Here is a 13,396-nt window from a genome sequence, read left to right on the forward strand (position 1 = left end):
CCTGAGTAGTCCTATAAATACTGAAGGGTTTGAACACCTCTTCCCAATGGACTGTCTCAGAAGAAAATCTGAAAGGTGGACTGCACTATTCTGAATGTTTTGATGATAACTAAAAACTTAGAGTAAACTGCCCAGAACAAGAGGGAATGGATGGGAATAGGAGGTGCAGAGACAGGGTGACAATCAAAATGATGACGAGAGATGCAGTGAGCAGAAGCAGGGAGATTTCTGCGCGAGAGGTCAGGCACTGAGCTCAGGACTAACGGGAGATTTTGGTGGGGTAAGCACCACAAAACCGGAGCTGGCAAAGGTTTTTTTGCAGGAGCTTTCTTGTTGTCTCTCATGCTGTGCCTGGTGGCTCAGGTCCATGGTGGGATTGACCAAGCAGCTCCCATTGCGGGTCTCAGCTTAAGCAGAGGCTGCGGTCAGATCTCACCTGGGCTTGTGGCCAGGGGCACTGGCTGCCGGTCAGGAGCTGCTTCATAAGGGCAGATGGAGCTCACCTCTTGGGCCTTCCCTTTCCATCGCCGCTTGTAGCATGCAGGAGGAGCAGGATGTACCTGGCCCTGCTTTCCCACACACAGAGGGTGTCCACTCGTTCCTCATTGTGGCAGCGCCTGGAGGATGACCTGGCTCCTTCCCAGCTCCAGCGGGCTGGGAGTGACTGGCTTGCTCCGGCACGTGTCAGCCAAGGGCTTGCAGGAGGGCGATGCCAAGCCAGCACTCCGGCAACTGGAGCTGAGAGATGCTGACCCATGGATTGTGTTAGAGCCTCCCTGCCCTGCCCTCCTCCGCGGGCACCGTGCCTGGCTCCAGCGCCGTGGTGCTGGGGCTTCACGCCGGGCAGCGAGTCTCTGCAGCCACAGCCTGAGCAGCTGGCACTTAATCACTCCAGCTATCCTTAATTAAGCGTCTGTATACCCCGATCTGCTGGCCAAGCGAGTGCTAGCCCAGTCCTACAGATGGTGAAACTGAGACACAAGGAGGTTAAGTAACTTGCCCAAGGCTGTGCAGTGGATGGTGACAGATCTCGGATTAGAGCTTGCGAGTTCTTGGCTCACCGTGGCTCCCTCGCTCTGCTGGACCGTGCTGCCCAGCCGATGGGTTTGGTCATGCATGCTGCTTGCATTAGAGCTCTCCCAGCCAGAAAATCTTGTCTTCCATCTCCAGGGGAAAATCTGTTGCACAATCAAAATTTTTCCTTTTGATATATTGGTTTTGTTTTAGCTGTTACTTTGGCTTCTCAGATGATTCCCCCAGTCCTCCCAGGATCACCCAGCTGGTCATAAAGGATACTTTATCGTTCATGCACTACCTAAAAAGTCCATAGGTGTGGAATAGCTTTCATTGTTCGCATGCTATTTGAAAGCCTTCACTGCATCATGCCGTTAATGTTAAATCACAGGCTAGCTGAAGAGCAGTTCTTTTTATATACCTTATGGTCAGTAAACAGGTGCTTTGCAAATGCTAGGTGGTGCATCGGTATCATCATGGGTGATATTTACACAAACACTGGTCTTACACAAGAAGCTGCTATTTTTCAGAGATCCTTTGCTGAAAAGGTCACCTCCCCATTGCAGGCATTTTTCACCAGTTAAATTCCTGGGTCACGCCAGTGCGGCTTGAGCACAGTAGTGTGCACCCCAAGCACTGGAGTGCCAGGCACTGTTTGGCCCTCAGACTTCACATCGTGGAGCAACTTGTTTGTGTGATAATCTCTGAAGAGTTAAAAGGGATATATGTGTGTGTGTGTGTGTGTATATATATATATACATGGTTATGTGATTGTAATGCCATGACTGGATGACAAACTGCAGAAGGCAGCTCCTGGCTGCTGGGCTTCCACTCCAAACTCTGCTTCAGATTGTTTAAGTGTTTTTCTCTTTCATTCCACATGTTGTGCATCCCCACGCTTCCAGCTTCCTGCCACTCTGACAATATGAAATGTCAAAAGAGAAGGATTATTCCTGCAGTATCTCTAGCCCAACTGGAAGCAGCAAGTGCCAGAAATGTTAGGCAAACGCCTGTTGTGACAAGGCTGCCAGCTCCATTTTGCCGGCCCAAAAGGTTCAGGTAGGTTGAGTAAGCTTTGGATAAGTACCCACGCTGCTGGGCGCTTATCTGAACTGAGCAGCCAAAGTGTTTGGGATCTGCCCATTCCTTCTTGAGACCAGATGTAAACGCATATTGTGCTTGCAGGGACAGAGGGAGAGCTGGCATGCTTGTTTATGCATACTTAACAGTTTATGAGGATATTAATTACTATTATTTTGCAATATTCTGCTCTTTGAAGGCAAGTTTAAAAGGAGTATTTCTGATTATTTGCTTTCCTTACTTCATTCTCAGTCCACTTGATCAGGGCTGAATAAATAATTTAAGTGTTTTCCTTTGAGGAATTCTTCATTAAAGATTTGACCAAGAAATTCCTAGAGTGGTACCGTATTTGGGTTGATTTGTAAAGGTCTTTCAAGCATTATTCTGTGTTTTTGCTTTCTTTTTGGATTGCAGTTATTGCCAATTTTGCGTGATATTGGATTTCTGTATTATCTCATGGTTTAGTTTCCTTTTCTGTATTTGACTGTTACACAATTACCTAGCACAGTATAAACTAAAATTTAGAATTGAATACACAGTTGGAAATTATTTACAAGCTCAAAATCTGTTGCTGTCTTATTCCTCAATGTTTGCTACAAAACCTGAATGCTTGAATGTTTGTAGAAAGTGGTAACAAAAGCTTTCTAAGCATGGTTGAGCTGAATCTGTATTTTGGCTTTCAAACTCAAGAAACCTTTTTTTTTTTTTTTTTTCCTGCTCTGTAAATTCTATCATAGTCCAGATTTACACAGAGCCCTGGAGTTTATCGCTAAATCTGATTGCATTTACCTTACTGTAGTTTTCTGGGTGCATAATCCGTAAATATATTTTTATGCCAACGATTTACAGACACCCACCACTGCTGACTGGGGGCATGACAACAGGGCAGAGCACATGGGAGGAAGGAAGAAGGGGGAGAAGGATCATCGTGCCCTGCAGCAGGCACAAGCATGCTGCTCTTCCATGGCTCCAGTCCACGAGGGCTCCTTTGCCGTGTAATAGCACAGCCATGTCAGCGGAACCAGTAACATTTCCAATCCCCCCAAAATAAATGCATAAACAAATAAAAATAACAGCTTGAGATGAAAGGAAACACAATATGGAAGATAATTAAATTCAAACCTCAGGTATGCTTCAGGCATTTCAGGACAAAGAACAGCTCGCTTCTGGGTGGGACTGCAGGGAAGCAGAGGCCATCGTTTGTTGTTTGTCAGCACTTGGATTGAAGTTTGGAGGGTCTGAAAATATTTTCAGACGGAAAGTGGTACCATTGCTTGTTTGGCAGAGCAATAAAAGGAATACTCCAATGTACCAATTAAAAGGTGTGAATGGCATTTTTATGGCTTTGTTCTCGTGCAGACTCTCAGCAACAAATGCATCCTGTATTGTAAGCCTGCTTTGGTCTGAAATGATTCACTCTGATTTATACTCTTTAATTAAAGGCTTTTAACATTTAATTATATTGGGAAAATAGCATTGGTTCTTAGGTCAGTTTATAGCACAGGAAATAATCTTATGTTTATTGTGTTTATTTTCTAGACTGTGATTGCAAAACAGAACTTCAGAATCTCCCCAAGTGGGCAAAGCTCCCAAAACGTTAGGTGTGCAGAATTGTGCATGCATTTGCACAGCTTGCAGAGCAACCCAATTATTGCAGTTACCTGCTTTGCATGCATAATCACATTAATTACTTGGGCAAGCTAGCAATGCATTATGCATACTTTTACAATCACTGGTTGTACTGTACGCTTGTAAATATAACTGAGCTTTTTTCTAACTGTAGTATATAATGTAATGAGAAAATTATCTGTGGAGTGGTAAAGTGGTAGCTTCTATATTGCCAGGAAGGATTTCCAGCATGCAGCAATTCTAGCTGTGAACATATCTGATTAAATTACATGAGTTTAGAATGAAAGTTGAATCAGTAAAAAGTGTTTTCATCTTCTTACTGAAGGCCAGAATTTTCAAGCTGGGTGTTCGGCATTCTGCAGCAATTTTTCTCTTCTTCATAATAATCCCTCCAAATAGTATAAATAAAAGACTGCATAAAATTAGTACATGTTTAATAATTTAAGAAATCCAACTGATTAACCTCAAATTGTACAGTACATATTTAGCTTTCGGGAGATGGACGTATTCTGCAAGTCTTTCTTTTTATCTTCTATTCTTGGATACAAGCCTACCCTTCCAAAACTCTCAACACAAAACTATCTCACAGGTTGTCTCTATCCGCCTGCCAAAAACTGTTGAAGCAGAAAGGGGAAAAGAAGAGGACTGCACAGAGCCCCCACTTCTGTCACGCAGAGACACCAGGGTGGCTCGCTATTATTTTCCAGGCACCATTTTCTTTCTTACCTCTGGTACTATTGTTCCTTGCTGATTTGCAGTTTTTGTTGTGATGAAGCGTGCGATTTGAATATCGGTGCAAGTTTTTGTCATCCATGAGATGATGTCACGATTTCTAGGTTCTGCATATGTTGCATTGCTAGGTAGCACTTAGCAGTGTTTGGATCCCCATCTGTTACCTCAATTTGGCACATTGTGCCTGCACTTTAAACTCTAAAATGTTATGACACTGTTTCCTACGTTTCTGGGTGCCAGGTGGATGGGAGCCATTCCTCGAAGGATGTGCATGTGCCATGTAGAGGAGTAAATAACTTGGAATGGGTGCGCGTCCTTGCTGTGGCAGACTCTGGGTGTCATTGCTAGCTACCAAGCGCAGCCCATGCGCCAGCTACTTCCCAGAGTGCTATTCTGGCTCATGTTAATTATTTACTGAAAAGGTGACAGCTATTTGGACGTGTTTAACTCTGGTTATATTTGTTGAGTAAACTGCACGCATCTCTTAGATGAGGAGGTACTTAGCCCATTGCAGAAGTATGTGTTTGCATTAAAATGATAAATTTCCTGCAGTGTGTCTGTGTGATAATCCCCCCACAGCCAGTTTGTTGTCCATGCTAGTTCTCCATGAGAACTAGAACATGTAGCTCATGAGAACTACACTCATCCTTGTCTTCGCATCCTTCCTCTCAGCCGATTCCGTACCTGGTAAAGCCTTAACACAGTTCTCTCTGCCTCTCAAGCCATCATCGCCATCTCCCTTTTTCTATATATCTTTCTAGTTTGTTAAAACTTCCAAGCCATCTTCCTTCTTCCAGATTCCTTCATCTTCCTTCCTTCTTCACCTATTTTTCCCTGGTTTGACTGGAGAGTTAGTCCAAGTGACCTCCCAAGGTCCTTCCAACCTAAATTATCCCATAGAGGTCTTTTGCCCATGTTATTCCTTCCTCTCTTCTTACTGGGAGCACACAGTTGGCATTGTATCTTGTATGGAACCATAAGCTCTGGAGTGGTCAAGACAAAAGCAATCATTTTAATTACTTTACATAAAATGATGAAATTCACTCAAAATAACCTCACTGACATTAATTTCTCACTAATTTAGTGACCTAAATACTCACTTCTGTCTGGATTTCTCCTAAAATTCATCAGAATTTAACTGTTTTGTTGGTATTCTCGAGAATTGTGTTAAAAGAGCTAGAAAGCGGAGGAAATAATAAACTAGGGTTTGTAGATAGTGCAAATATTCCAGTACTGACCCATTTCTAACACATTATTTTTAGTGTATGACATTTTGTATCGCTTTGCATTGAGATTTGATGTGGCGATATTAATAAACTTAAAATGAGAAAAAGAAGAAAAAAAAAACAAAACTTTTTTTTCTGGGCAAGTACTGCTTAACAGCCTGTGGTCAGATGGAGCCAAGGGTAGCAACCAGGACAGCGGCACCCTCAGGGGCTGGCGTTTCCCATATGATACCTGTAAAAAGCTATCATGTAACAAGATGGTACATTTATCCAAACCTCTCAAAATCATTTTATAATTTAGCAGTCATGGCCTCAGAAGCCCAAGGGATTTAAGCACAAAGAACCGCCGAATAGAGCAGAATCCCATTAATGGAAAGGGCAGTGGGGCTGGAAAAATGGAGCATTGTTTTTGATAAGCTGCTGAGTTTGTGCTGGTCTTTCACACGTCTCTTGATGGCAGGGTGGTGACTCTGACCTGGAGGGCCCAGCAATTATAAAACCAAGCCTATCTGCACCATGTGGGGAGAAGCAGCAAGAAGAAAGAGCGAGACGTTTGCTATCAGGCAGCACCAGAGTAATAATTAATGGACTGCTACTGCCTGCGGCGGTGGTGCCGTGTCCTGCGTAAAGGCTAAAGACAGGAGGTTCTTACAGACTTCTAGGCTGTGATCAGCTAATAATAAGAATATATAATAGAAATTTCCTTTCATGTAGTTATGATACTATCTGTATTTTGCTGGTAGATATTTTCAATGCAACAATTGACCATCCATTACTGATTTTTAGGACGCAGTGTAGCTGTGATGGAGCGTGAACGTTTGCAGAATTCTGTTCATTCAGGTCATGATGCTCAGTCCTTTCTGCTGCTCATTTCAAAGACTTCTCTCAGACATTTGACACAGTTTTGACTGTGCTGCTAACATCACTGAGCCTGGATTAAACATGCATACATGGTGGTATCAAGCCTTGCACAGACTCTGGCATTTCTGGGGTCTACCCCAATGTGTGTGTGTAGGTTTATGTTGTTGTTTTTCACTTGACCAGTGGAAGAGAAAGAAAAGTTGACCTCAGTTTTCATGTGCAAGTTTAAGTAGTCCTTGATAAAATCAATAACTGGTGGTAACAGAACTTCCTCTAGAAAATATACTATTTTTCAAAATAGTATCCTATCTGTACATGTAGTGGAGAAGTTCAGGGAAAAGTCTGCTTCTTGGACCTACCAAAGATACTGTGAACTGAAACAGCTTTGCAAAAGCAGATAATCCAGTGGCAACACCAAAGAAACTGCTGATCTTTGACAGAAACTTCTAAAAGTCTTTATCAGAGGCTGTTAATGTTGGCCAGGTCAGGAGCATTGGAGAAAGGCCAAATGTTTCCAGAGGTCTGAGCTGATCTTTGCACCCTTGATGCTAATGGAAAAGCAAAACCAACCCCAGCTTTCTGTGGTGTTACTCGTCAAAAGTACGGGTAATACTTTGCAGTCAAAGAGTATCCTAGATGTCACAAATAATTTACATGAGTGCATGAAAGAGAAGAGATGTGAAAATTATTCAGATGCCTCTGGTTTTGTAAAACAGGTACTGAAATTTTATGAATGCAAAGTGGTTAAAAATCATATTTTGTATTTTTGTGGGTTTTCTGACAGAATTAATTCGCAGATGTAGGTGGTGCTGTGGCCACAGACTGGTCAGTAACTCATCTAGCTATAGCAGTGAGCTGCCCACATGGTGGGAATTCAGCTCAGCTCTGCTGCTGTGCAGGAATCTAGTGCAAGGCAGGTTCTGGTGCTGACTGTTTCCTTTATCATGTTTCTAAATTTTCTTACTGTTAAATATCTTTGGTGAATGAGCCGTTGAACAGAATTGACTGCACAATAATAGCGTGGGAGGACTCAATAGCCAAAATTTCATAGAAAAAGAGGAAGGGAAGGAAAAGTGCTTGGAATTATGTCATGCAGAACTCATGCTGAAGTATGGCTTCTGCGTAGGTATGCTTGTTGGTATGTATATAGCAGACAAGTTTTGTTTGTTTGTTTTTAATTTACTTTTATTCAATAGCCTTTAAAGTATTTGCTCTTTTTTTTTTTTTTTTTTTTTTTTTCCCAAAGGAGCTAGCCTCTAAATGAAGTTTACTCCCTGTGTTCTAGAACATGATCGAAATACAACAGTGAAAAATTGAAATGATTCGTCTTTTTCTGTGTTTGGTGTCTCGCATTTTTTCCAAAGTTTGCACTGCAGAGACGTTAACTCTGCAGAGAAAGTAACAGAGCCCAGAAGCTTGGCTGTAGAAGAATTCTGCTTTTAATAAGAGTGTTTGGTTTGTAGTCATTTTGCAATTAACCACAGCTTTGTCCCCAACAGAAGCTGTGACCAAAACCAGAGAACGAATGCTTAATTGAATTGAAAAACTTAGGATTTGGGCAACAATTGAATTGCTGTCATCCTGTTCTGTTTTATCTAAATGCTAATTACTTCCTTCTTGTAACCTTGTAAGTGGGAAGTGCTGGATACTTCTAAAAGTGATCTAAAGATCAGACATGCAGAGGATGCCAAAAAAAAAAAAAAAAAAAAAAAAAACCACAGCTGTTATAGTTTACAGGAAACAAACTTATTCTAGACAGCTACACAGGAGAAGGGACTTAAAATGCAAATTGCTTGTCCCTTAACTCGTTGCTTTTGAGAAAGCAGTGCTACTCTCTGAAGAATAAAACTACACAGTCTGAAAATTGTGCTAGAGCATAGGAGATCTGGGGGTTCTTGGCTGAGTAGATAGTGGTGAAAGTTTTGAAATTCAGAACCCATTTAAAATCTTTTTTTTTTTTTTGGAAACCTCATTTAAAACAAAACAAAAATACAGAGCTAGAAATACAAGCCATTATGAGAATTGTTTTATTTGGTAATTACATCCTTTTCTATATAACTGCTTTTGACTTCCCTGCAATTTTAAGTACAGCTTTTGTCTGGAGTCAGTAGTGATACTAGAGCAGTTTGGTTTCTGCCTCATGTATGTACTGTACATTTAGAAAGCACTGAGCCAAATTTAATCCTATACTGAATTCCTAAAAGTGAAATTGCACCACATGAGAAGGGTGAGTTTGAAATTGTGCCTTCGTGAGATAAACAAATGCTTGCTTCTTGCCAGAAAGAGGAAGAGATGCAAGGCTAGATGAGGCTCACCCTGTAGCAAGGCACAGTACACAACCATAGCCATTACATCCCAGCAAAAGCTCTTGGAAACAGAGATGTGAAAACACTTTGATGGCTGGAAGCTTTTGTCCCTTGTGTCCTGAATGAGGTGCTAACCATGTTGTTGGGATTGCATCCTCCCCATCCTCATCTTTATAAGTCTCTGTAAAACTTCTCTCCAAGAAACACCTGGGTAGGACCGGATTCTCAGTCCAAGTGTGTTTGTGCCTGTATTTCGATGGATGAGCGGGGACTGTCTCTAAACAAACCACGGCCCATGGTTCATTCCAAGAGTGTTTTTCTTATGGATTGCCTTTCTGTAGCACGTAGGCAAAATAAATTGTCAAATGCCCAGAAATGTGCTGTGAGTGCAAGCACGTAATTAGTTTTAGACAGAGCATTCATTAAAGCAAGTCAGCAAGTTCCTTAAGAACTGTGGGCCTGATCCTCCGGGTCCTGAGCTGTGGTAGCATCCTGCTTCATCTGCCCTGCATCTGGGAGAAGAACTATCTGCTAAAATGGTCTGTAAGCTTTCCTAAGGGTTGTGAGCAACAAAAGCTCCTCATAAAAGGAAAAGGGTTGTCTGAAGTGATGTAACATCTTAGGGACTGCAAGTGGTTTCAAGCCCTCTCTCCTTTACTTAGATCGGGTTAAATTCACTTTCTACCTTTAAGTAAGTAGGAACTGTGTTTTAATTGTGGCTGCCTACGGGTCAGCTACAGCTTGGGCTTGTGATTGATTGGGTCCTCCAGAGCAAGCCAAAATGAACACAGAATAGTCAGCAGGAGTAAACTCAGGCCAATTAGTTCCCAGTGCTATCGGCAATGCTATGGGAAATCCATTTTTTTTATCAGTAAGACTGCAGCTTGCATCAGCAGTCTCCATTCCTCATAAGCAGATCATTGACTTATAAATTCTTCTGCTATCTTTGGGATGTTTTTATCCTCTAGCCTATTGCATGTACTAAATTCAAGAGGACATATCACTAGCTGTAGCAGTGGCAAGGCTAATATTTTCTTTTGGAATATTGTGTTATATGTCAGCTGAAACAGCAAATGCATTTTTATGGTGTGTTTTGCTGTCAGAGAATTGCATATAAGAAACAGAACATGCTCCCGCTAGCAGCCTGCGTTTCTCCTGATTTAATGGGGTAAATGATCAAGGTTTCTAAAACTGGACTGAAAATTGTGTTATGTATTGCTACTCGTTTAGAAAGCAGTAAAGCTTACTAAATCAAGGCAGTTGATTAAGCACCTATCCTAAATTATAACACAACAGATCTTCAGGCAGTGGCACTGGTAATGCGTGTATGGGATTGGGCGTGCGTTATTGCATCCTGCCATTTAAATGGGCTCTGATGCATAAGGAGTTCGTATGGGACTCACTACTGAAAATTGTCCATACTGGGTAGGGGCAAGAGACCAATTAGTAGCTGGAATTGGTATCAGCCAGAACTGGCAGCTGACCTTCTGGCACATCACCTCCTGCAGTTAACCTCCTGTATGTTTAACGTCCCATCTCTGCCAGTAAAGTGGCCCTGTTGTGCAACTATTTCCCAACAGCCAGCCATGAGAAGAGTATGAGGTAATCCATCACCACTTCCAGTGCCCATTTGAGGAACATAAGGATTCCAATAAAAATTTCACTAGCTCTAAATTTCACTCAAAATATTTATGTTTCTTCAATATTTTAAGTATCATTGACCATTTAAAATGCTTGTTTGTATTGTCTTTCTGAAAGCTGTGTCAAAAAATTTAGCTTGAAAAGAGGGCAAGAAAATGTGAATTGATGGCTAACCTCATAAAGCAATCTGGGGGGGCTGGTGGCACTGGAGAGGCACAACCTCCTTGGCCCAGAGAAGTTCAACGGCAGAGCAAGTAATAGTGTCAAAAGCATCTTAACACATCACCGAGTCTCATAATAAATGCAGATGCACCACAGATACTGCATAGAAATTGTTACACAGCAGCATTTGTGTGCCATTATGCTTTTTTAAATGGCATAAATGGTTCATATGTAGATTCATGATGAGGAATGCATTTAATGTTTTGGTCATAGCAGAAGTCATTTAATAAATGTAGGTTTAATGTACACAAAAGAAGCCAAGGCTTAAGGGCCAGCACAGTGATATGACTTTGGCAAGCATCTTGTGAAAACTAGTCAAATGATGGGAAAAGAAATGATCCCTTTCCTTGTCTTCATGTTCAACTGTATAGGTTTTATTTTTCTGACAGCTCCATCATTGATCATCTGTGCCACTTTTTTTTTGTTTGTTTGTTTCTGTAAAATGATCCTATATCCCCATGATCAGCCAATTGTTTTGTAGGGGCTGTCTTTCATCATATGGGGTACAGTGTTGAACACAGTAGGCTTGATCCAACTTGGGATACTGTCATATTGCAGCTAACAGTAAGATAAGTATTAAGATTTATAGTTTTAATTAAAAGAAATGAATCCATCAGCTGTTTGAGAGGCAAATGCATCTTCATGCATCATCAAGGGACAGGTGTATTCTAAACAGTGATAGATAGTCATTTGAAGTAAAAAGGTATTTTATCCTTATTATCAGTCACTGTCAATCAGAGCTAGATGACATTTCCCGTGAGTTGGATGAAAGCAAGGACACACAGAAAGAGGTCGTGGTTTTCTTACTGAGTGTGTAGGTGAGACACGTTTGCATTCACAAATGCTTTAAACATGCTCCCTTATGTTCCATCCGGATCAATCTAGGACTTCAGATTATAGGGGAGGACCCTGGGAGTTAAATATAAGTAGACTGTGTGATTTAAGTGTGTGGCTGTTCTGTAACTACATTATGCTTTAGTACTTTGCTTTTATCACAAATGGTGGAGTGAAAACAGCAAATAAGATGTTAACAAGAGACTCTGTCTTGGTTTGCATATCTCTCGCCAATGTCTCGATTCAAGCATTTTAATTTGGGTGGTTTTCCTTCAAGGCATAACTGTAAGTCAGGAGAGGAAGGGCAGATTTTTATCCACTGGCCGCAAAGAAAATTTTTTTTCTCAAAAAAGAGTTATGCAGAAGCAGCGTGCCTTTGAGGTCCTGCCTAAGTGCTGGGTTGGGTCAAGTAGTGTGCAGGCTGTGTCAGCTCTCTGTGCACAGGTAGATATTTTATCTCGGTGCTTTTTAAAAGTGGCTGGTTGACATTTGGCTCTGGAGACTACATGTTTTTGTTTATCTAGATATCTTGGATATATTCATGGCCAGGATGTCTTCCCTGGGGTGCCTGTGCTGCCGAACAGCCACGGATCCAGGAACTTAATTGCTGCATTTTCTCTGGTAACACCCGCGTGTCAGATAACCCCTTAACAGCGCTGGGGCTTGGAAATGAGCAGTCACATAATCCACATTCTCCAGTAACCAGATAAAATCAGAGGCAGAGGAGCTGCTGTAGGAAAGGGCAGGCGGTGTGTGACGGGAAGCCGGGGGCTTTGGGAACTCTGCAGGATCTCCCCTGCCTCGCCTGTGCCGCCGCTGCGTTTTGGTGGGGCTGGGGTCAGCGGTGCAGATAACCCCAGGAAAGCACTCGGGCTTTGGCCAGCCTCTGATGTTCTCAGCCTTTTCATTAAGAGTGAATAATATTTAGATGCTTCTGCTGAGCATTGTCACTGGTTTTTCTTAGCTAGGTTTAAACAAATGCACGGGATTTAAAAGCTTTAAATCAGCAAAGCGATCTCCATGTGAGCGTAGCAGAGCTGTGTTTCCCTGTCATAACGTCTCTGATCAGAAGCATAATGCTTATTTTCCATGCACTCGTCTAACTCCTTTGTAGACAAACCCCTTGCATTAGAGCCGTTCCAAGTCCAACAGTGCCAAAATGTATTTTTGTGAAATAAAATGGCTAATTAGATCACATAAACTTTCAGAATGTAAAAAATAAAACTGTAAAACAAGCAGCTGTGCACTTGAGGTTCGTCCAACCCTTTCTGCACAAGTTATATTTTGATCAGCGTGAAGACTTGGAGTTCATGGCATTCGCCCTTGTTGTGATCCAGCCTCAGTGAAATGCTTGAGGAACTGCCTCTGTTGAAAGAGTCAAGTGTTTAACTTCGTTGGGCAGAAGCCCAGTTGTGGGAGTGCCTCTGTAGCACCTTCTTGTAAGCATCAATAGAATTTCACCTCTCTGTAAACAGGCAGAATGATGTCCTTAAAAAAATGGTTTTGCATAGTCATGTGTCTTTAAAGGAGCATACCATGGAAAAAGAGAATTCAGAGCTTATTCTCGTGAACTTGGGCAGGAAAAATGCTGCCGCATCTCTTTGTGCAAGTTGCCATTGAGAAGTGATTTGCAAGGAAGAAAAGGAACATACTTCATTCATTAATGAAGTAATGTGTGTATTCCTTACTGCGGTCATCTGGCATATACTAAATAACTCTTTGCAAGACAAACAGTTAATATCGTCATTATCTCTGCATTTCCACTAATGCAGAACAGACCTCCAAAAATGTCTGCGTGCTCCAAGGCCCAAAGGGGCTGAAGTCCATACGAGGAGGTTTCTCCCCATTACC

The 13,396-nt window shown here is 41.9% G+C and overlaps 1 protein-coding gene across 1 annotated transcript in view; it reads left to right on the top strand.

The window, feature by feature from the left end:
* Positions 1-13,396, top strand: part of CDH4 (cadherin 4) — a 454,811-nt gene that overhangs the window by 167,370 nt on the left and 274,045 nt on the right. The gene's annotated exons all lie outside the window — the stretch shown is intronic.

The sequence above is a fragment of the Oxyura jamaicensis genome, chromosome 20 (assembly GCF_011077185.1).
Source record: "Oxyura jamaicensis isolate SHBP4307 breed ruddy duck chromosome 20, BPBGC_Ojam_1.0, whole genome shotgun sequence".
NCBI classification, from domain to species: domain Eukaryota; kingdom Metazoa; phylum Chordata; class Aves; order Anseriformes; family Anatidae; genus Oxyura; species Oxyura jamaicensis.